The following is a 25047-nucleotide window of genomic DNA, read 5'->3' as shown; positions in this document are numbered from 1 at the left end:
AAAGAGGAGGCAGGGGAGGGTGTGTGAAGCAGGGTAAGAAGGTCATGTCCGTGTGTTGGGTATGCTGTTCATGTTTTTTGGTGAGAATGCTCTCATGTAGCAGCAACCCAGGATCTGATAGACCAACTGGTTGTAATGAAGGAACTGTATCTTAATAGTGAGCAATGGAAAACTCGGAGCTTCACAAACACTTCATCATCACATTGTGTGTTACATTGGATTATGCTCAAATGACGAATAAAATTCCTGAAGACAGCACAGAACAGGGCAAAATACTGTGACTAAGGCTGGTCTAGGCCCTAGTCCTTGTACTGCCATTAACTTGTTGGCTGACCGTGGGCAAATCACTTAAGATCTCTGGGTTTTAATTACTTCAATTGTAGAACAGGGAAAGGAGAAGACTGAGATGATTTCTATGGTTGCTTCTAGCTGTGAGATTAGACTTCATGATTCTTTTATCTGCCTATGAATCAGCCTTGAATTCAATGATATTCCTAAAAATATTCATAAAAACACTTTTCAAAAAATAAACTCTAGCCTGAATAAATACATCCACCCAGCTGCATTCAAGTCTTTTCAGAATCCTTCCAATATGACCTCACATCATTACCAGCCAGGTCTCTAATCACATCAGCTTGCACATATATCATTTCCATCCACACTTCCAGCATTTGCTTTTGCTGTTCCCATTTCTACAAGAGCCACACGAGAAAATATTACATATCATTCAAAGGACAGTTCCATTGTAATTTCTCTATGAAGATAAATTGTTTCCTGGTTTCTGCTTGGAGGCTCCCTCACACCATGTTTCAGCATATGTCATGTTGCATGCATAATTATGGAGTTTACATCTGACTGTCAGATTGTTGGTGATTTGAGGGCAGGAATTGTGTCCAGTGCTGTCTAGTCCCATGCTTGTCACAAGGTAAGAGTCACAAAGAGACCCAATGTTTCTTCAATGAACTGCAAAGGTGGTGGTTTTCAGAATCAAGAGTCACTGATTTTGGGTTCTCAATGCCAACTTTTAGTCTAGGCCTTGCATTGTGGGCATGTTAACCTATTGAGACTCCTTGACCCTGCTGAAGTTGAAGGGGGCTTCTTGTAGAAGCTTCTGAGGGCCAGTTGACAACGAGTGATCTCTGACTCTGTATTCCACTTCTCTATAAAATTATTGGAAGTTCAGTAATGATTCTGAACTGCTATAAACCACACATGAGTATGGCTAAATTTCACCTGGGGAAGAAGACCAAAAATAAATTCTCTCTGTGTGTATCCATTGGGAAATCAGGGTCCATGAACCCCACATTACTCAGACTGACATTTCTCAGTGGAGGAGTGCTATTGCTATTTTGGGTGGGTTACTGATTTATTGTGTAGGAGTGTCCAGCTTAGTGCAGGATATTTAGCATTCCTAATCCTAGTCACCAAAGCCAGTAGAAATACCCACCTCCTAGTGTTTGTGACAATAAAAAATACCCCTCAGTGAGATGGCACTGCCTCAGATTGGAAACCATTGATTTTAGAAGAAACCATAAGGCCTCCCATATTGTAAATACCATTTTCTAGACATGCAAGTTTAAGTCCAAGTTCTTCTAACCCTAAAGACATTGATTTACTATCAACCCTTGTTCAGGACTAGGTATCAACAAATTAAAAGTTATTTTTGACTGACAGGGACTGAAAGGATGGAAAACTTATTTCTTCATTTGTACAGAATGTATGGCTTACAAGGAATTTTAGCAAATTCTATCTCATTTGCCCTTCTTGTGATATGAGGGACAGAATCCATTTCCCCTATTTTAAAGGTAAGGAAGCTGAGTTTTGAAGAAGTTGTATGGTGCTGGCTCAAGTCTCGTAACCCTGTCAATGCTGACACAAGAAATCAGGTCTCAGCTGACTCCTACATCATCCCACGCCCCACAAAATTTCAAGAAAACCAGAGGCAGAAGTAGAGTTATGCATTCCATAATGGCCTTTGGTGTTGGTGGGATATGTAGCTAGTTGATCAAGCTGGAAACTAAAGGTAAAAAATATATACATATACATATACACACACACATATATATGTATATATATATGTATACTTGGCTGCTATCTTAGCCTTCTCAACTTATTAGACATATCATATTAAGTGCTAGATGCCCATCAACAGCTTAGCACAAATTAAAATCCACAGTGAAATAGATGAGAACTGTGGTGTACTGTATTTGTGACTAATTTGGTAAGGTAGGTTTAATGAGAAGAAAACAAATTTCACACACGATTTTGAAAGTTTTAGTCTTACTCTTGACCCAAGCCCACCACTGGGAAATGATAGTCTTGAAGCTCTTCCTCTCGGCCTTAAAAGCTGTCTAGATCATCACTTTGAGTAAAAAAGCTAGAGCAGAAGTCAGAAGACTCCACTGAACAGTAAAGATGTAGAGGAATGACTTTTGTTGCCTTAGAAGATGCTAGATCCTGCACCAACCTCCATCCATTTCTGGCAATGCAGGCTGTTCACACATTTTGGGAAACACAGCACAGTGGTCCTCATTGCACTCAGTAGCCTGCAAAGCACCAGCATTCAATACTGAACCATCGAAACAATTGATCAATGGCATCATTTACAAAAGGATAAGAGCCATCTTGTAGGAGGACAATGCAGATACCTATACAGCTTCATCAGAACCACAGACCCAAGGTTCTAGTCACCCTCTTCATTGCTTTTTTAGGCAGAAAATGTAGATGAAATGGAAATTTCCCAGAAAAGAGGCTTGTGGGCTAATTGGCCTATAAATGACACACACCAGTTATCTGAGAGACTCATGGTTTTCAAAGAGGCAGTGTAGATGATGGTTAAGAGCACAAAGTGTTTGCTGTATGAATTTGGGAAAGTTATTCTACTACTTTGGGATCCAGGTTTTTCACCTGTAAAATGAGGATAATAATGTTTCCAACATTATAGGGTCATAGTAAATGCAAACAAGTATTAGCTATCACCATGGTCATTACTATTATTATTGTTACTGGGTGAAATGTTAGCACGAAATGTCAGAGCTTCCAACAAGTAATGATGTAAAACTAAGACTCTTGATTGATTTTTGATTATTTGGGCTGAATGAAGTTGAGTATGGATTATTCACGCCCTTGTCACCATTTCATAGAATGCTATTCTTTACAGGACTCGAAACGCTACTTAATCCAAATTTCTTGTTTTAGAGATGAAGATGATAAAGATAAGAGGAGTTTAATCTTTGCCCAAATTCTTACAGCAAGAGTTCTGGGATTTTGAATCTTTTTCTTCTGACTCATAGGTCCAGCCATGAAATTTTTATGTACTGACTGTCCTTAACCAGTAGTTCTTTCACCTGGGAGTGCAAAGGGAAATCATCTGAAATCCAGAAACCTCCATTTTTCCACTCTGAGCAGCTCTGGTAAAAGGTTGGTAGAAGAGGTTAAAGTCACTGACTAAGTAAGTTTTTATGACTAATAAAAAGACGCATGATGTTACAAGATGCAAAGAGCAGTGGATTGAGAGAGAAGAGGCTCAAGTGTCACTTCTGCCTCTGTTCTTAACTTGGGTGGCCATTCACAGCCTCAATCTCTCTATTTGTAAAGTGAGAGAGTAGGTTTATGCAGTTGTTACGAGATGTTGGCCCAATAATACATTATACTATAAATATAATCTCTAAGGAATAGTTATGTCTTTATAATTATGAAGACCATTTTGTCGTTAGAATGTTCAAACACCTGGATGCAATTTTTTAAATTTGCTGATTATTTAAAAAGCACACAGAGAAAAACAATTTTAAAAAATGAACAGGGCCATGGACACCAGCTTACTATTTGTAGGAAAGTTTATTGGGTTGGAATATTTTGCCTTTGGCAAAGGAGAATCAGTTAATTCCAAGCATTTGCTTACTGACTTGCTAGGATAGAATGATCTATTTTTTCTTTCATTTTTGTCAGTAATCACCAGTTAAAACTCATAAAACAATTATCCCTAGAAAAGGATAATATTCTGTGACCTGTGAGACTGTGATGTCACCAGGTCTCCTCTAACTACTATGTGTGTTTTCCTCTAAGTTAAGCTCCTTCTGAATTTAGGAACAATAGCAATTGCCTACATCAGTTATGAAGGCCAATCAAATACTTTCTCAAGGAAGTAACAAGTACCACTTTAAAGTAAAACACACAACTCCATTTAAGCACTGTATTTATGAAATGCAAGACCCTTGGGCTGATGTGTCCCGTTGTTCCCTGGAGGAGGGAAGCAAGATACAATTCTCAGAGCAGTCTGCCTTGGCCATCACTGCCTATGCCCCAGGAGGGGCTTAGAGTGGTTGCCAGGGTAAGATTTGATGTTCTGTGTTTGTCTCCTGTTTTGTTTGATAAAGGAAAATGTCACAAGGAATCCTCATTTCTCTGGCTAGATGAGCACATGGCATGAGTTGACCTGGAACGATGGCCTGAGTTCAAATATTTATTGAGCACCCATGTGCCAGACTATAAAAGTTCCAGTCACCCAAAGACCATGACATTTCTGTGCCAATATAGGACAGTCCTCAATTATTTTATTGATTAAACGAAAGATTGCAAGCACCAGTTTCAAAGTTACATTGTCAGTTCTCATTATTTCCTGTGATATAAAACCAGTGAAATCCCTCAAGTTGAGGACAGTGAAAATTAAACTCTTTTCAGCTCTGAGGTAATATATTTTCCACCTTCTAAATCCAGGCCCTTCTAAGAGATAAACAAGTCCCATGAAATAAATACACCATGATTTCCATCAAAAGGTGTTTATTATTAAAGCCAGCATGACCTACTAGAGGCCAGAGTTGACAATCTCACTAATTTTCCCTTTAGTAATATAATTCCAAATGCAACAAAGGCCTAAAAATGGCATGCTTAACCAGCATCAGAGCCTGAGGGTATATCTCAGCTATTTCTCTGGCAGAACATCTTATAAGTCAATATCCATGCCTTTGTTAAAACTTAATAAAGGTTTAACAAAGGCAAACTAGGTCCTTAAGAAAGGAAATAACCTGCCAGAGCTCCTGGAACTACAGATAGAATCTAGAGCCCTTAGCCATACTCAGCTTGATTTCTTAAGTGCTTTGCCAATAAATAAATAAATAAATAAATAAATAAATAAATAAATAACTTGATTGAGATTTCAGGATGAATAGCAACCATAATAAATGCAACTAAGAATTATCTTACGGAATAGCTTCCTTTGCAGGCTTATTTTCTATAGTGCCTGAACATTGTATTAACCATTGTGTTGTAAGAGAAAAATATTTAAGAATCAAAATGGTAAACCATCAAAGAAGGTCTGGCTGCATTTGTGCCATCTCCTGATCCAGTCAGGGATCTATGAAAGCACGCCTACTTGAGGCATAAACACCACAGATCAAGGTGCGGGGGTAAGCGGTAGATGGGAGTCAATGTTAGCTAGGTGCTTAAGGTTCTACTCATGATCCCAACAGATTTTACCTTAGAGAATGGATGGCATCAAAACATCTTATTTAAGGTCAGAAACCTAACTGCAACTGCAAGAATTCATTTTTTTTTAATTAGTTTCTTTTATTTGGGTTAATCAATGCATGAAATAGAATTATTTTATTCTTATTGATTCATGAGATGTGTAGAAGCTCATTTCAATTAGTAGTTAGTAAAAATATTCCTTTTAAATGATCTCCCTTCCCCACTCATACTGAGGAATACCCATAATACTTCTTAAATCATCTCTGAACTCCTAGTATCATGACAAGATAATTATTGACAATTGATTTAAAACTATTAGTTAAAAAAGTTAAAGCTGTTTCAGAACCACTCAGATTTCCTAGTTTTTGTTTTTGTTTTATCTTGAAGCAAATATCCAGGGACAAATAAACTAAATCACAAACAATATTTCAATTCATTGTACCTAACCAACCAGAAATCTCGACAACTAAAACATTTTTTTCTTGAGCATTCTACATTGCAGTGAAAAATGACAACAAAAGCAAATTACTTTTATAACAGGGATTAAAAACATTCAGAAATGCATTCAGTTTAAACTACTCTATTTGTTTATTACTATCCTATCCTGTCCTATCTTATCCTATCCTACCCTATCCTAATGAAATTATTAGCCATTACAGATTCAATCATGCTCCTTACAAAGTACTTTCATATACCTACACTTTGAGTCTCACAGTAGCCCTTTGAGATAGGTATGGCAATTCTCATCAACATTTTGCAAATGAAGAAATGGAGCTATAGAGGGCTTTAAAATGTCACCAAGTAGTAAGTGGCACCCTTACTAACTCCAAGTACAGTATTCTTTCCATGTTTATCATACTATGCTTAATAAGATAAGATGCTCATACATATCCACATATACATGTTATTATATATATATACGTATATATATGTATACATATATATACATATATACATACATATATATATGTTCATGGGTATATAAGAATTTTCAAGTTATTTCTAAGTTGGAATTCAAGACCCAACCATGGAATATTTTACTCTATGGTAAAATGGAATCCATATGAAGCAAACCCCAGAGTTTACCAGCTCCTTCAATGAGTCATGTGCTCTCTTTGCTAGCCTTATTGTCTTGCTCATCTTTGGGCTTCTGCGGATGTTCTAGGCACAAGTGGCTTTTTCTCCTTTCTTGGCAGAAGTTTCAAAGCACAGTCCCAAGTCCTTTTCCTCAATTCCAAGTTCTCAGTTGCTGTGAAAATTTTTTAGCACTTTCTAAAGCAACATTGTTCAATAGAACTTTCTGTAATGCTGGAAATGTTCTATATTTGCACTGTCCAATAAGGTAGCCAGTAGCCGTATATGGTTGTTGAGCACTTAAAATATGGCTGGTGTGATTCTGGAACTGAATTTTTAGCTACATGTGTCTAGTGACTACAGTATTGAATAGAGTAATTCTATGTAGTTTAAGATTCTGGTTCATAGGACCCAGAGAACCCTAGCAAGAGCATCCTTGCAGAATGACTCAGTGAGGGTACAACAGAAGTAATGTATTTAATTATGCATTAAATCTTAATTAGTTCTAGAGGGGGTTTGAATCATAATGTTGGTAAACAGTAAAAAGGCATATAGTGATCTTTAAGTAAGGATAACAAATAGGGGAACTCTGTAGTGATAAATATTATGAGAAAGAGCAGAACAGTGCTATTTGAATTGAATTTGAATTTGGGCTGAAACAGAGCAAAAAAAAAATGAATAGGACATTAGGTTCTTCTGTATGTTAGAGTGAACTAGAACTCTAGGACCATCTCCAATGAAATTATCTATTTGATAGAATTGTGAAGACTCAATAACATGATTTATGAATACACTTAGCACAGTGCCTAGCCATGTGGTAAGCATTTGATAGATATTAGCACTTATAATGACCGTTTGTTTCTGCCTACATCTTTTTAAGGCTTCTTCCAAGACTCTATGAGAACATAAGAAGGTGCTTAGGGTAATTAATTTTGGAAAATTATTTTGTTGGAAATAGATCACAGAGAGGAAATATAGACAACATAAAGGCAAGCAGAGAAATGCCACACTGCCATCCCATTTACAAATGGCTGCCATAGGGAGAACTGTTGTTGAGAAAAATGGGTCAGATGTCTCAGATATGTTGGGTCAGACAACACTGGAGCAGTGAGACCCAGAATGGAAAGAATAGGAAGAAAAAGTAGCTAAGACGACTGCTTGTATTTTAGGTATTTTTATTTGTGGTATATTACTGAATATAGTTCAGTAATGGTGATGTTTTTGTCAAAGATAACCAGAGAAGGTAGCATGGAAGAGTATTGGAGGCACCAGGGTGTAGTGGAAAGGGCATTGGTCCTGGAATCAACTCAGCTAGGTTCCAATCCTAACATTTCAGTCACATGACTTAATGTCCATCTTTTGGTCCCCAAATACTCCTTCTTGTGAAAAAACAGTGCTGAATGTCTTTAAGGTTATTCCTGCCCTAAAATTCAAGAGTACAGTTTTGAATAAGAAAACACTTGTGGGCTCTAGACCTTCAGATTCCTTGAAGATTTTCTGCTTTTTCAGGAAAGTCTGCTGTTTTAGTCCTCTAACTTGTTCTTGGAATCCTGAAGTTCAAGTTGTGTGAGCAATGGTATCTCAAGCAGCATGCACAGAAGCAGTTGGTATGGTGGGAGTGAGTGACAATGGGTGGGTGGAAAGAGGAAAGGGTTGGAAGAGAGAGTAGTGTGTGTGAAAAAGAAAGCAGTTCTTCCTCCTTTGATGTTCTTGCTATATTCCCCAATGACAGCTATATGTAATAACAGGATATGTGTATGTGCAGCTTATCTTAGTAACTATATATGACATGTAATGATAAATAGCTTGGACTTTGGAGTTAAGCAGACCTGTATTTGAGTCCAACCTCTGAATTTGAGATACCTAACTTCAGTTTTCTGTGATACTTATGGTTAGCAGGTATTGTGAAAGTTTAAATGAGATATTACCCAGAAGATAGTAAGTGTTCAGTAAACATCCTCTTAACTTGGTCTCCCCAAATTGGCTTAATTCTTTTCCCATCTGACCCATAAAATAAAAGACTAGTCAAAGAAACAAACATGCAGGGCTGCTTAGCGAGCTTTATCTAGAGGATGTAAACAAGGTGTGGGGTGGGGGAAAGGGGAGAGAAGGGTGCTGAAGACAGAAAAAGCCATAGCTAGGAATAGAAAGCCCAGTCTCTCCGTTAATGAAGCCTCTTCCGTGATGTAGCCTCACAATTCTTTGGTTTCCGAAAGCCACAGAAGTGTTTTTTAGAATAGCACCCCTAACTGCTTTCCCAACACTTTACCAAGTGTTGATTCACCGGAAGATTCACCGTGGAGGCAGAGGAAACAGAACGAGGCACCACGTATTTCCTTGTCCCCACCCGAAGTTTGCTAAGCTGGATACGCGCCTCGCTCCTCTACCCAGGAGTCCCGGGAAGCTCCTTCCAAGTGGAGTCCGGGGGAAGGAAGAGCATCTTTACCAGTCTCTCTACGTCGCTTCTTCCACCTGACCCCCTTTACTGGGTTCTAACGCAGTTTCTGCTTGAGGGAAATGCTGGCAAGCGGTGAGCCGCCGGTGTGCTGGCGGGTTAGCTTCCCCCCTCGGAGAACTTTCAGCACCGCGGACAGCACCATCGCCACAGTTTGCTCGGCGGCCCAGACTCCTGCTTGGGTTTATCCTGCCCTAGTGTCCTCCCGGACCCTTCACCCCAGGGTGCGGTGGGGACCGTGAAGCGGGGAGACGGGTTATCATTTTGTGGTCCTTGGCCAACTCCCTCCAGTGGCTGGCTCCGCAGTTCTGCCAGAACCCCTTCCCCAGAGCCGGTTCCTTCGCATCTCTCAGTTCAAGACCTCAGTGAACGGAGCTTCGAACAGGTAGTGGGGTCAGGAGTGCCAGGAGCAGGCGAGAGCCCTGCTGCTCCAGCCTTCCACCTCCCCCTTCCTTTCGCTTCTCGTCGTTTGGCGACTTCTGTCTTACTCTTCAATCACAATATAAAATACACAATGGGGGGGGGCAGCAGGGAGAAGGAGGTTTGGGGCTGCGTCCTGCGAGGCCACACTGCCCTACTCTGGCCCTCTGGATTCGTAGGAAACTGCTACGCTTTAGAATGGGAGAGGAGAGGAGGTTCTGACGGGGTAAATAAGTAAGGGCCGGAATCCTCTCCTGGGATCCCTCTCTGGCCAGGGACCTTTCCTGGACACGTCCCCCATCACGTCCTCCTCTCTGCCGCCGGCGTGTCACCTCTCTCTGGGGACAGATGTCCCTCAGAGCGCACTGGCCTGGTTAGGGCACTGGGCTCCGCTGGAGTCCCTTTGAAGAGTTTGCTCTCAGGTAAAAGGATAGACGTTGTCCCCTCCCTCCCCTCGGGCTGCGGCAGGAAAAGCCTTCTCCTAGGCCGAGGACCGAGAGCCGGGTGTGTGCCAAGGCCAGGAGGAAAGGAGGGGCCCGCGTCTGTGGACACCCGGGCGCCCGGACACCACTCGTGGCCCCCTCCTCCGCCTCCCTCCCGGGCGGCGCCGAGGCTGCATTTGCCCCAGCCCCGCCTGGCAGCTCCCATGAGTCGGAGCCCGGCGTCCCCAGACCCTGGACGCTGTCCTGGCCTCACTCCGGGCCAGAGCCTGAGAGACCCCTACCCATCTCCTCCCTTCTTTCAGGGGCCCCTTTCTGGAGGGCGCTCTCTGCCCCCGCGCCATGTTCCTGCTTCCTCTCTCCCGGTGGCTCCGGTTCCTGGTTCATTCAACCAGAGACGATCGTCCCATTTGCGGCGGTCCAGACGAAATACAGGGGGCGCAGAGAAGGACAGACTGCGGTGAAGAGGGAATTACACTCACCTGAGGGCTGAAGGTGATGAACTGGCTACCGGGGCTGGTGGCCGGCGGTCCGGACGTAAAGCGCCGGGCTCTGCCTCTTCCACTGTGATGCGCGGTGCTAGTGGCAAAGGAAGATAGAAGGCAGCCGCTGATGCTGAACAGCTCCTCAATTATTCAGATCGCCCCCCCAACACACACACTCGCACCCCTCCCTGCGGCCTGTCAGTCCTCCCTCCAGCTCGCTAGTCTCCGCCTCCCAGGGGTCACGTGGGCGACCCAATCCCTCACATCACAGAGCCGAAGCTTCTCACCAGAAGACCCCGCACGCAGGCACTCACTCACTCACTCACTCACCCACTCACTCATTCGCTATCTGCCACTCTCAACCCCTCCTTGGCCTACTGAGCCTCCGGGTGCCACTTCCAGTATGTCAGGCTGTCCGGAGGCTGAGGGGGCCAGAGATGGACAGTTCTCTGTCCTGGGAAAGCAGGAACGGGCAGGACTTTGCAGTGTCGATGTGTTGAGGAAGCATCTGCCAGCAGCCCCGCCTCTGCTGGTCTTGGCATTGAAGAGAGCTGTCTATTCAGACCGGCTTCCTGCCCTCTGAACGCTTACCCCTCTCCTGGAAGAGCCCTTGCTGCTCTCACATTTCTTCCACCGTCTTGGCTTTATTGGAAAGAAGGGATGGGAGAGACTGATTTCCTCTCTCCTTCTAAAAAAGACAAGATCCTATTCCTTCAAAGCTCAAGTAGCCCGAGTTTTTCTTTGTGTTTTCAACGTCTTATAAGGGGAAAGACTGTGGATTTGAGATGTGAAGACCCACCAGGAGGAATTCCAGTCCGTGTGAGCTTGGGTTACTTCACTTCTAGCCGTTCTTTCATCTGGAAAATGACAGGACTGCTATGATAATTAGAAATGATAATGTTCTTGACATTGCCTAGCCCAGTGCTGTACACATATTGAGAACTCAGTAAATGAGAGTTCTTCCCCTGCCTGTTAAAACAAATTTCAGAAAATAAGAAGGTTATGATTTGTGCCTGAGAAATGGAGGTATCTTTTGTAAACTTGGAAGGAGGAATCTGTGAAGTCAGGCTAGACTGATAACTAGTCTCAGTGGAGACAGGAGAGGCGCAAGGCTTATATTTTTCATTGCTTCTGCTAAGATGAGTATCCCAGAGCTATGTTATATCTGTAAAAGATGAGGACTAGATGGTACCAACCTAGGCATGTTTGGTCTCATCAGAGAATGAATTATTTCATGTGCATTGAGTAGACTGATTTAGATGGAAAGTACCTACATGACTTCTTGCGTCTTCTGTCCAAGGCCTCACAAAAATGGGAGCCAATAAATGTACCTCCCTGTCCTTGGAAACAAATTCACGGGTCTTGTGTTTGAGAAGAATACTGGCTGAGTGACCCCCACTCCTGGGATGAAGCAGTTCAAATCTACCTTTAGGCTGTGGGTTCTAGCTCAGAGACACTGTCTCTCCCCAGAAAAATGACTGATTAGTGCCAGGAGAGTTTTGGTAAAACTACCGTGTTTCCCCAAGAATAAGACTGGGTCTTATATTAATTTTTGCTCCAAAAGATGCATTAGGGTTTATGTTCAGGGGATGGCATCCTGAAAAATCCTGCTTAGGCTTCTTATTTTCCAGTTAGGTCTTATTTTCAGGGAAACATGGTACTTAGCTCAAGCTCCTTACTGCCTTGGACTAGCTTCCAGATCTAAAGTCTTGGCACATCCCAATAATTTAAGCCTATGATAGTCCTGCAAGGCACTTCAGGCCAAGAAGCTGTGAAACATTGCAGGAAAACGTTAGAGTTAAAGAATCAGAAATTTGGAGTCTTGGTGCAGGCTATGCCAGTTACTTACTGTATGACGTTTGGTAAATTACTCAAACTTTCAGTCTCATTTTTAAAATGGGAAAATAATGTCTATGGGCCTTTTCCATGAAAGAGTGGTAACGTTCAAATGAAATAATGTATAAGAAACCACACTGTGAAAGGTAAAGAGTTAACAAATGTAAGCTGTTAATTATGGACTAAAGAAAACCCTACATTTATTCTAGTCCAGATGCATTATGAGCATGAAAGGATGAGATGATGAGATTTGTCACGGAATGGGCAGCTACTAAAATGTCAGTGTAGTTCTGTAAGTCTGTGTGTGTGCATGTAATTCAAGGGGTATAATGTTTTGAGTGCTGTATGTTTTCATTTTCACTCTCTTCTGTGATGGGTTTCTGGATTAAATCTCATTTTCCCCCCTGGCTTTTCAATTAGAACAGCACCAGCCACAATCACAGTGGTTATGAATTTTAATATCTGAGATAAGTTTGTCCCTGTATTTCAGGATAGTGGGGTTTAGACTTTTCTGCCTCTGCTAGGTAAAATTGATTTGGGTTGGATATTCAAAATGGGTTTGATTTCAAAGAAAAGTATTTAGCATACAAGAGCAATTCCTGGCTACTCCTCAGTACCTTGGATGGTGAAATGAGTCTCCCACCCACTGCTGATAAACCCAGTGAAATCCATACACAAACCAGAAACTCCTGAGGAGCTTCCCCCACCCTAAAGCAGAGTTCAGTCCAGTTTTCTGGTTTACTACCTTTTAATATTCTTTAAAGGGTAAAAGTGTCAATTGAGAAAGTGTCAATTGAGACGTCTTTATATTTCGGGAAACCAAAAAACCAGAAGGCACCAAATGCTTCTACCCATATCATGAAAAAAAAATTGTCCAGACTAGGTAAAATGCTACCTCTTACTCCTAACCGTCTCTGCATTGTCATGAGAAAACATTAGAAATGGAAGAATAAGCATGAAATAATTTAATTTTGCCTAAAATATGGTGACTTTATAAGCAGTTACTTGGATGAGAATAAATTTCAGAAAATTTTGGACAGTTTCACCAAAATTGCTCTGGGACTCTAAATAATTTTTTCAAATTAGTGTTTTTCTTCTTTTTTTTAAATTTTTTTTTTTAAATTAGTTTTGAAAGCTCAAGTCAACTTTACCTAGCAAAAGGCAGACAGGGCAGCTTGGGGAACAGGTCTTGCATAGATTACAATAGAAAGTTACACCTTATAAAATAATTTCTTGATGAGGTCTCCCTTGGTTCCTACTCCTTTATTATAAGCTCTTGTCTTTTGCCTGCTGACTGTTACCTGTGTAAGCCACTGCAGACACTTTCCAGCTGTTGGTAGAGGATTATTGATCCAATGAAGAAAAATGGAGTAGATAAAAATGTAGTTGAGCATTTAGAACCACATACAGGAGAAACAATTGATGCATATCTCGGTTTCAGGGTTAAGCAATAATATGACAGAGTGACTGCGAGGTAGATCTGTAAAATACACATCCCGATTTTCTTGTTCCAACAATTGGAATATGGGAGTTTTGATTCATTTAGTCACCATATTCTTGACACTTGCCATACAGCCATGAACAATATAGAAATGGTTCCTGCTCTCCTGGAGCTTACAGAATAGTAAATAGAATAGTAAATAGTAAATAGTAAAGTGATTCAGACCCTAAACAAGTAAACAAAGAACTGGAGAGACGAACCGTGAGAAAACAAAATAGAGCAATATAATAAGGGGTGCCAGTTTAGTTGAGTGGTGGAGAACTGACAAAAGCACATGCAGGGGCCCAGGTACAAATATTATAATTCTCCAAGGAAGGGGCAATGCCTTCTTACTTAAGGCCTTCTGCCAAAAGTCTGTGCCTTTAGCAGTGTAATCACTAAAATCCTTTATAATTGACCTGCTTGGATAGATTATGGTTGGGCCAGATGCCTTAAAAATAATTACCTGTTTTTGTCTTATGATTCATGATGATGAGCACTTGACGATTTCTTCTAGAAGGATCCCAAGCACATCAATACTCCTTTTGCCTCTGAGCAGATTCAGAAGCTGAGAAACAGCCTGGCCAGAGGCTGGTCTAGAGCCCTCCAAAGGGAGAGGTGTTTCTGGGCAGCAGAAGAGAAGACAAGACACAGAACCAGATCTCAGCGTATTATAGGCTCACAATAAAGATATATTGAATAAATAACCTGCTGCTGGGATCCTACCAATTGGACTGGGAATTTATAAGCTAATGACCCGTGAGTGATTATTCTCTAGGTATTTATTAAATTCCAAGAGGAAGAAATGGGATGCTGACCTGAGCATGTTCATTTCATTCTGCCCTAATTTGCAATGAGATATGGCACTCTCCCCACCCCCACCCCATGCAGAGAGAATAAAGTTGCTTAATGATGAAGGTGTGGAGAGAATTCAGGAGTGTCAGACCAATGAAATGCCCTGACGTGGAAGGAAACATTAAAGCAAACACTTCTTTGCATTTATTATGTGTTTTCTTTAAATCCATTCACTTTTTTATTGAAAGTAACTTGTTTTAAAGAGGTTGTAAGACCACTTTAAATAGAAAACGGGTATCTGTTATCATAAATACAAGATAATCATTTAAATAAACACATGAAAATAAGACAGTACTATTATAATCAAGCTAAATACTATTGCCTGTGTAGGAACACGAGGCTTGCTTTCTCCCCATAGAAAAGAAAATTAGCAACTTTTAGAGGGGTATTAAAGACATTGGCATCAGAGACTTTCTCCATGAAGTAATCAGGAAGATTAAATGACAAATGGAAAAGGAATAACTTCCTCACTCTGTGATTATAGGCCATTTATTGCTGAGTCCTACTATGATCTAAATCAATATGTCTCCCAACTTTAATGTGCATGGAAATCATCTGGGAACCTTGTTAAAAATGTAAAGTTGGATTCAGTAGGTCTGGGTGGGACCCAGGAACTTGCACTTCTAACATAATCTCAGTGATACTGGTGCACCTGGTTCTTGGACCACTCTTTGAATAGCAAGGATCTAAAGTGATGCTATGGGTCCCATGTTTTGGTATACGCTAACTCTTATTTTAGAAATGAGAAAAGTGAGGATTTGGAGTTTATGAATAACCTGAGGTCTTATCGTTCGATGGCAGATGAGCTAGGGCTAAAACTCATTCCACATGCTTCTTGTCTCTCGATCTAGTGCTCTTCCCCCAAAAAACTGTAGGGGCAATGACTTGCTCCTAGGGCAAAAACTCCCTTTCCAAGGGGCTATGGCTTGAAAGTCAAGGTTTGGACTGCTGTATGCTGTAGGTTATGCTGTGGGAACAGACATGCCGAAACTCTCAGTAGCTTAAGATAACAATTCTGTGGTTCACATTATGTCTGTACTGTGGAGCACGATGTGCTCTGCTCCATGTAGTCACTCTATAACATGTTCTGATGTCCCATCTCAAAATAATACTTCAGAGTTCACCTTGGCAGGCAGGACCAAAGCTGGAGGACCTTGCACCAGCAACTAAATGCTCCGGCTTGAAAGTGATTCACATCACTACTGCCCACAAACCACAGGCCAGAATGTGGCTCCACTTGGTTGCAATTACAAGGGAGATGGAGAAGAATGATACTTCCATCTGCCTGGAAGGAGAGTTGAATCAGATTCAGTGAACATTAACAGTCTCTATTAAATATGTCGTCTTTCTCTCACTAGCAGTTCTTGATTCTGCCATCTCAATCTTTCCCCTCTTCTCAGGCCTCCCCTGTCTAAGTTTCACAGGCCATGAGGGCCACCACTAGTCCATTTTGTCCCCTGAGTCCTTCTGTATCAGACAGAAGGAAAAGGCAGTATAATGCAGGATGCCAGGAGACTTTGGTGATAGCAAGAGCATCAAAATAGATAGACCAGTCAGGCAAAGTGGCCACGGTGACTGAGGGAGGGAGAGAGAGAAAGGAAAGAAGTAAGGGAAAGGAAAGGAAATGATCATTTCTTGAGGACCTACTAAATATTAGGCCCTGTATTAGGACATTTACATGATTTTGTCTTCATAACATTCTTCTCAAGTTGTTAGTAGCCTGTTTTACACTCAAGCAACAGCAGCTCAGCGGGCTTATATACATAACTTGTCAAGGTCAACATGAGAGTGAATCAGGATCATTGCCAGACTGTCAATTTAAGAGTTACTTTCAGGAAGTCTAAGAAAGTTACTCTTGCAGACCAAAGGATTGGTCTTAAAGAATAAAGTACAGGTTCAGACTGACGTTGTAATTCCAGAGACTTGGCTGTGCTATACATGTGCAGACAAATGACTGAAACATCCTGATTCCATGGTGGCTCCTGCAGACTTTCTGGGAAACCAAGCTTCTCCTGAAGCCCTAAGATGAGGATGTAATAGTTACGGCCAGACTGCATGTTGAGGAGTCATCCTTTGGAGCCTGAGAGTGGTGGGAGCTAGAATTGCTCCATATGCTGCTGACATCATGGTGGGAAGGAGCACAGACTCTGGAGTTGGACAGACCTGGGTTTGTATCCAAGCTCAACTACTTATTAGTCATTTGGTATTTGGCAAATCATTCAAGTTCTCTGAGACTCAGCATTCCAACCTGTGAAAGGGGATAATAATGCCTAACTGTAGAATTGTGGTGATGATTGGAAATAATATACACTGTGTCCACCACATATTGTTGCTTAATATCAGTGGCTATTCCTAATGTTATTAGTGATAAGAAAGATGGATGAGAAGGAGACTCAGCCTCCACCTGCCTGAGTTCAGCCATGGAACTTTCCTATTCTGAGCCTCCACTTTCTCTTCAGAAAATTAGGGAATGGGAACAGATTTCTTCTAAGAGCTCTTCTGTAGACTCAAATCAATGAGTTGTGTCTCTCCCAGAGAAGGCTAGGGAATAGTCCTGGTGAGCAGTTACACCCGTGTAGCAGTGATAAGCAGAAGAGCTCATGCTGAATGAAGAGGTCCCTGGGCTCCCTGGCAGAGTTCCTGAGCCCCAGAAGTAGTAAACTTCATCTTGTTGTCATTGCGACCAACCAATGACCCATTATTACAACAATAGGCAATGGAGACATGACTATGGGTCAATGGGGGGGGGTCTGTTTAGCTACCTTTGCATGTAAGGAAGGCCACGTTGCTAAGGAAGCAATGCTCACTGAGGCAGCAGCTGCAGCAGCAGCTTTGAATACAAAACAAAATGTCAATAAGCATCTGAGAGAATTGAAGAGAGGAATGAATGGGATTATTAGCTTGCTCCAGTCTCATAGCCCATGCTATTGCCACCAAGTGGAGAATGTATTATACCGGTAGTGGGTCTATTATGTCCACAGCAGTTTTCCTTCATAAGATGGGCGGGCAAATCACTGCCCTCTGAGTAAGCATTCAGTGATTATTTTATTGTCAGCCTTTTACAGATATGTATTCATCTGCCGTGTATAAGCTTTCTCCTGTTTAATTCAATGACTTTTAGAAAATGAGAATACTTTATTCCATTTACTCATTTCTTAAAGCTCTTAAGAAGACCAGAGACTCTGTAAAGTATTCTGTCTAGTACATTAGGTGAAAGTGATGAGACAATTTAGAAAGGGAATGAAGTTCTAGCCTTTATCCTCTGCAGATCTCAGCTGGGGAACGCCTAATTCATGACCACAGAATCGCCAGGGAGGGAGAGTTCAGAGCCTGCTGCCCTACTCCCACTCCTTCCACAAAAATGTTATGGTGTTTAATTATACTTGCATTACCGTTGTCTATGTCTCATTGTGGTAGGTATTAGGAGTGCCTTTAAGATGATTCAAGGCAAGAATCAGTATGTCCTGCTTGGGGGATTCAGTCATCGGATTGGCAAGTCACTCTGCGCACTGGCCCTTGGCTCTGTGTTCAGCTTGGACTGGCACACCTTCTTCATGTGGCTTGGGGCAATTGCTAGTGAACGTCCAGATCTCGAAACATGACTCGGCCTCTTGGATGAAGTCCTGAACGAGACACCAGCTCACGGCTTTCGAGGTTTCGACCCTGCAAGCCCCACTTTGAATGACCTAGCTTAGCCCTGTGTTATTGCACAAGAGATACACTGAATTTTTTCTTGTTTCGATCTATGTTTATATATCTATGTTCAATAGAGGCTTGAGCCTCTATTCAAATGGTTATCATACAGGAGGTACCCATCTAATGTATAATAACACTGTTAGGAGAAATAAGGATGGCTCTTTTTATCCTTACCCTGCCTTGATAAATAATTGCAAAGTTTTGCTTCATCCACAAGCTCTGTTTCCGGTCTTGAGCTTCTCCGCTCAAGGATCTCTACCTTCTGATATGAAGATATGATGATAAAAACGCTGACTACAGGAATAGCATCTATGCCTTCCCTCCCACGCCCAAGCCCCGAACTCTCCATAAAACTTGGTCCATCTCACACATACCAGTGCTTTTGGCTGGTTAGGAATCCTCATAAAAGAAGTGAGGAAAGGTCAACAAGAAAGAGAGCATGGCAGGTGAAGTGACCTCTGGCTTTGAGAGGTGTGTGTGTCTACTCAAGGGAATAGCACTGAGTATTTTGTGAATTAAGTCTTTTTCCCCATGTTGGGTAAGTGAAGTACAGGATAATGAAACCCCAAAGTGTAAATAATGTGTTTATGTGGAGGGTGAAACAGCCTTCAGGGTTGTAAGGTGTGGAAATGATTGCTCTGTCCTGAGACTTGGGCTGGTTTAGGACAATTGTTGGAGGAGATATTTATTTGAACAAAATGGAAAAGGTGCCAAGTAACAAAGCATCTTTTTGGGGTGATTTCAGCCTGGTCAAGAAGACCAGAAGACTTTTAAAATTAAAATTATAATGGCTAACATTTATTGGGTGCTGACAAGAACGTCAGATGTCAGTCATTTGTTGACGAAGTTGGTCAAAATAAACTCTGAATGACCAAATACAAGATAGAATCTGATGCATGTGTTTTCAAGGAGAATTTCAGAGCAGCTGCCCTGCTCATTCAATGAACATTAAAATAGATATTTCCCAAGAGGCTACTATGTGCACAGTGACCAAGCTGGGCCTTTGTGATAAAAGAGAAGAGCCTAAATGAAAGGCTCATGTAACTGAAAAGTTAGGGACTTCAGCCCACCTGGGTCCAGATGCTGAAAAAACCTCACTAGGGATCTGTCATTATCTCTCAGTTCTGTTTGTTTCTGAATTAGCTTTATCCTCAGCCAAACTCTCCTAAAGGGTAGCAAATGACCACTAGTGGCCCCAGGTTCACTGTTTACCTGGTTAACAACACCAGTGGAAAGAGTGTAACTCTTCCAATAGTTCAGCACAAGTCCCAGAGTTCACTCTCATTGAACTGACTGAGGTCATTTGCCCATTTCTTAATTAATCACTAAGTTCAGGAAAATGTAATGTGACAACTGGCTAGCTTATGCCCTGTTCCCACCGTAGTTCTGGAAGGTGAGGTTAATACCTCATAAACCACATGAACTGGGAGTGAGGAATAGTGATAGGACACTGTTATCAAAAGAAAAAAATAGATTCTAGGCAGAGAAAACAATGGAGCATTTCCCAAACTTCATTGCCCATAAAATTCTTTTTCTTGCGATTACTCTTCAGTAGAACACACTTGGGGAAATGCAGTCTTCTTCTTTTTTAATTAAAGTTTATTAGGGTGATAATTGTTAGTAAAGTTACATAGATTTCAGGTGTACAATTCTGTATTACATCATCTATATATCCCATTGTGTGTTTACCACCCAGAGTCAGATCTCCTTCTATCACCACATATTTGATCCCCTTTACCCTCATCTACCACCATCCTCCCCCCTAACCCTCTGGTAACCACTAAACTATTGTCTGTGTCTATGAGTTTTTGTTTCTCATTTGTTTGTCTTGTTCTTTTGTTGTTTTTGGTTCATATACCACATATCAGTGAAATCATATGGTTCTCTGCTTTTTCTGTCTGACTTATTTAACTGAGCATTATAATCTCAAGATCCATCCATGTTGTCACAAATGGTCCTATTTCATCTTTTCTTACCACTGAATAGTATTCCATTGTGTATATATACCACAACTTCTTTATCCATTTATCTATCAAAGGACATTTTGGTTGTTTCCATGTCTTGGCCAGTGTAAATAAAACTGCAACATGAACATTGGAGCACATGTGTCTTTATGTATAAATGTTTTCAGATTTTTGGGGTAGATACCCAGGAGAGGGATTGCTGGGTCATACAGTAATTCTATTCGTAATTTTTTGAGGAACCTCCCCACTGCCTTCACCAATAGTGCCTGCACCAATCGGGAAATGCAGTCTTAAGTGATTTGATCCCTAAATAATGTTGCACAATGATCATGGACTTGTGCCTAGACATTTGTATCTGACCCCATTAAGCTTCTTTGTAAATCAAGATGAAAAATGCATCGACTGATTATTTACACCGTATTATTATAGGAACTGACAGTGATAACAATGGTTAAATTTCTCCTTAAAAGCACCACTCTGCATTTGTTCAGTGCTGTACACTTTATCAAGTGTTTCCCTCCATATACCATCTCATTAGTTTTTAGATACTATAAACTGTAGTTAATTACTCCATGACCTCAGCTACCAGCCATAAGTCTTCTTGTCATTAGCTGTCAGAACATCATACCTGATTCCCAGATCCCTTTAGCTCCACATGTCACCTTGCTGGACTAAAAATCTCTTAATGAAGATGTTAAGTGTGCTAATTAACCTTGCTTGGGTGAAAATATCTTTTAGTTTAGTTCCATCAGAAATTACCAGAGGAAAGGCTGCTTGAGTGAGGACTGGCAAATTGCTCCCAGCTGTCAATCTGAAAAGTGACAGAAGGCAATGGTCCAGCCCCTAAGTTATTTCTGCTCAAGAACAGTGGCATTGGGATAGCTTAATTGGAGCTGCCACTGAGCACTGGGTAATTTATTTTTACCCAAGAATGTATTAATGTATGTATGTATGTATCAAGGAGGCTGCATTTGATTGCAAGCTAAGGAAAGCCCAACTCAAATCGACTTGAAAATAAAGGGAATTTGTTGGATCTTATAACCCTATGTCTGCCTTAGATCTTTTTTAGAGCAAGGATGGATGGATAGATAGATAGATAGATAGATAGATAGATAGATAGATAGATCATATGTGGGGTAGAGTTCAAGATTTGTTTGATTCTGTGGTTTAACACAGTCATCAAAAAGAGCTACTTTTCATGGTGTCAAAATGGCTGCAGTGGTTTCAGGCTTCACATCTGTACCATACACTATCCAGAAGAAGAGAGTATGATTTTTCCCCCCCATGAGCCTCCAGCAAACATCCTCTCTGGCCTTATTGGCCTGAATTAGGTCATATGCCACTGCCTAATCAAGAAGTCTAATCATGTGTTTCGATTATGCCAATTAATGTTCTATCCCTGAAGCCAGACTTGGGATTAGTTTCCCCTTAATCATATGGGGACTGAGTGAACTGGGCAGTTACCAAGGGATGGGAGTTAGACATTGGAAAGTCAATTTCAAACAAAGCCCATTAGTGTACAGTTGTATTACGGTATTCTCTCTCTGTCTTTTCTTTGAACATTATCTATTTATTTTCATTCTATATAGGATTTCAGACAGGCATGGGCCATCTATAGGAGAGGTTTGGGAACAACAGAAAGAGCACGGATTTGGAATTCAGTGATGTCATATCGCATCTCCATGACCTTGGGCAAGTCTTATATCTTATATCTGAAATTCAATATTTCTCATTGAATGAGAATAATATTTACCCTGTCCACCTCTGATCTCTGTTGTGATCAGTGAAAAGATCATGAATTTAGTAGCATTTTCTAGTTTACAATGCACATGTAAGTTATTACTATTTTTCAAGGCTGGCATCATTTCATGGGGAATAGAGATTTCAGAGCAATCACTCAAAGCAGTAGATTTGGTTTGAAAAAATGTTCTATCTCAAATCTCTGGTTGCAGAAAAAAGCAGCAGCAGTGGCTTTTAGATATATGGTGCTGAGCACAGGAAACAAGGACTTTGGAATGGCTGGAGAAAGACCAGATGGATGCCTGTGTGATGAAAGGAGTTATTTTTAGAAACATGGTCAGTATCCTAGGACAGTGTCATGTGGGAAGAAATTCTACCGTATAAAGTACTGTATGAGTCGTTTCCCTTTGAACATCCAGAGGTAAAAACATGGGTTTTGGAACAGATAGACATCAAATTGTCATGTAACCTTGAGCCAATCATTAACCTCTTTGATTCTTAGATTTCTCATGACAAAGGAGATGATAACACTAACCTCATAGTATTTGGGAGATGGTTATACTGTAAGTTGGTGACTCTACAGCGCCAAATGGTGCCTGGAACCTAACACCTGTTATTGAATGGTAACTCCCCTGATTGTCTGCAATGACCAGTAAATTTGTAAGTGGATAATAATGTGAGGACCTTACCTCTGAAAGTTCCTTTTCTAAGCCTCTGAAGTCCGTAAACATTTTGAATGAAATTCTTTATATTCTTAATCCTAGGAAAAATGATTTGGCGATGACTAAGATATTTAAAGCCAGACAGTGATTTCTAAATCTCTTAAAGTAACTTAGCATACTTGGCTCTCTGTTTCTAAATTGATGTTATTAGCAGAGTGATTTGTATTTAAAACTTAACAGATAGCCATCTATTTAGTTAACAATAGATCAATTTATAGATCTAGTTCTTATCTTTTGAAAAGTTTATAGGGCTTCTTTTTAGAAACATAGCTATCCTTTATTTTCAAAATTCAAGAAAACTTAATGGTTCTTAGAAATTTGGAAAATCAATTTTGGGTTTATATACCAGAAATTTCTGCCGGTCAGTACATTTGTGAATGAATAGTTCAGTGTTTTGGTTAATATTTGTAGTGATGATTCTCTGAATCATCTGAATCATCTCTGAATCACCACACGCAGGCTGAATAACATTCAAAATAGCTTTAGTATTAAATGCATTTTGTTCTATTTGAATTCTTTGAAATCTGTAATTGTGGCACAAATTCTGTTTTATCACTAGCTATTTTCATAGGTTGAACTTGAGAAATTTGTTTCTGGACCTGGTAATAATACAGAAGTCTCAATTCAATTGGTAATTCCAAGTAGACTTTGTACTCTAATAAAAGCTGTAGTTATTATGCAAATGATGGAAGTTTATGTTTAAGGAGGACTATAACCCTTTATAAATAGTGGTAATTACCCAATACTGAGGGCTAGTAGAAAGATCACAGCTCTTTGATCTGTAGTCACAGATAAGAATTAGGTATCAGTTCTAAACCCTAAGTGTCTTCACAATCTTGGGCAAATCACTTAACCTCCTTGGTTTCAATTTCTGTATCTGTAAAATAAGGGAATTGCATTAGATGATTGCTGCAATGTCTTTAGATTTTAACATTTTATGCTTCTATCCTCATAAGTAATATGTAGTGTGCTTTTAATAAAGAACCAAATTAGGCTACACTTGGATCACTTCATAAGTTATATAAATGCCCAACAAGTACGCTGTACACCTGAAACTAATATAAAATAAAATTGAACATCAACTATTATTTTAGAAATATATGGTCATGGGATGTAAAGTACAGCACAGGGAATATAGTCAAAAGTATTGTACTAGTTAGTCACTGTGTCAGATGATGGGTAGTAGACCTGTAGTTATCACTTTGTGAGGTATGTAAATGTCTAATCACCATGTTGTTTTGTACTCCTGAAACTAATAATAAAAATAAAAAAGTTATGCTACAGTTGGAAAACAGAATAGCTTGTATGGAATGTTTTAACAGTTATTGCCCAAATACATATTGCCTATGTATTATTTTTCATCTTAACTAAGTGCACCTTTATAAAAACAATCAGTTTAATACTATAATGTACGAACAGACCTCAGGGAGCAAACTCCGAACATATAACTTATTATTATTTCTGAAATAGAAGTACATTCTTTTATATAGGCAATTATGACTATAGCAAATACATTGATAATTGAAATGTAAACAGGTCTGTTTTGAGCATATTTGCTAATATTCTTCCCTTATTAGTAAATATGACATCAAACGCTTTCTTCACTTTTGATATAAATGAATAACTTCAGTTATAGACACTGTTATCTATATGTGTATTTGCTATTATAGCAAATATCCATCAACAGGCTAAAATTTATTAATAATCTTCTCAGTCAATATTTGTGCATTTGTTGACACATGCTTATATCCTTTAATGGCCTTTTCCTTATTTAACTATTAATCAGAAAAATACTTAGCACAAAAAAGCTTTAAAATGTCCAGTTATGATAAGCACTGGGATCAACAAATATTGTTGGATGTGTAAACAGCCATCAGTGAAGACAGTTTATGTACAGTTCTAAAAGCCAGTCATTGATAGATGTTAACCTGCTGGTGGATTATGGTCATGGCATGTTCACTCAAACTGCAGGAGTGTTTGTGATGGAAACTCCTCCAGGAGCAAATGTGGCAGCATCAATTTCAGCTGATTAGATTGCTGCCTTAAATATGTGCCAGGAAGTAACAATTTAAGAAGACAGCTGACGTGCCCTAGGAGCTGGAGATCCGACACAATGAGGAATGTATTTCAGACTTAAACAATGGGAAGTCAAGAGATTCCCAATGTGTCAAGCAGCAAAGCTGACATGATTGTTGAGGTAGAGAAGACATGCTGTGTCTTCTGCGACCCTTACACCAGGCTTTTGACGGAGAAAGATCTGTGAAAACAATAAAAAGAAACTAAGTATAGTTATTATGGAGAATAGCTAAATATGGAAAAAACAGAAATACCTCGGAGATATAGCAGGTGCAGTTCCAGACCACTGCAATAAAGTAAGTCATAATCTTTTTGCTGGTGGAGGATCTTGCCTTCAA

General features: G+C 40.3%; 1 protein-coding gene across 2 annotated transcripts in view; it reads right to left on the bottom strand.

The window, feature by feature from the left end:
- The window catches only part of SLC7A14 (solute carrier family 7 member 14), a 97312-nt gene extending 86516 nt beyond the window's left edge, over positions 1-10796 (bottom strand). The window contains exons 1-2 of one of the 2 annotated variants that reach the window (XM_081065203.1): positions 10679-10796; positions 10338-10434 (exon numbers count right to left, since the gene is read on the bottom strand). The gene's annotated coding sequence lies outside the window, so the exon portion shown is untranslated. Of the gene's footprint in view, positions 1-10337; positions 10542-10678 lie in introns of those variants that run through there. The other variant, XM_081065202.1, reaches the window with a different exon arrangement.
- Between the last annotated feature and the right edge of the window lie 14251 nt (positions 10797-25047).

Source organism: Rhinolophus hipposideros (assembly GCF_964194185.1).
Source record: "Rhinolophus hipposideros genome assembly, chromosome: 2".
Taxonomy (NCBI): domain Eukaryota; kingdom Metazoa; phylum Chordata; class Mammalia; order Chiroptera; family Rhinolophidae; genus Rhinolophus; species Rhinolophus hipposideros.
This window is presented reverse-complemented; position numbering and strand designations above follow the sequence as displayed.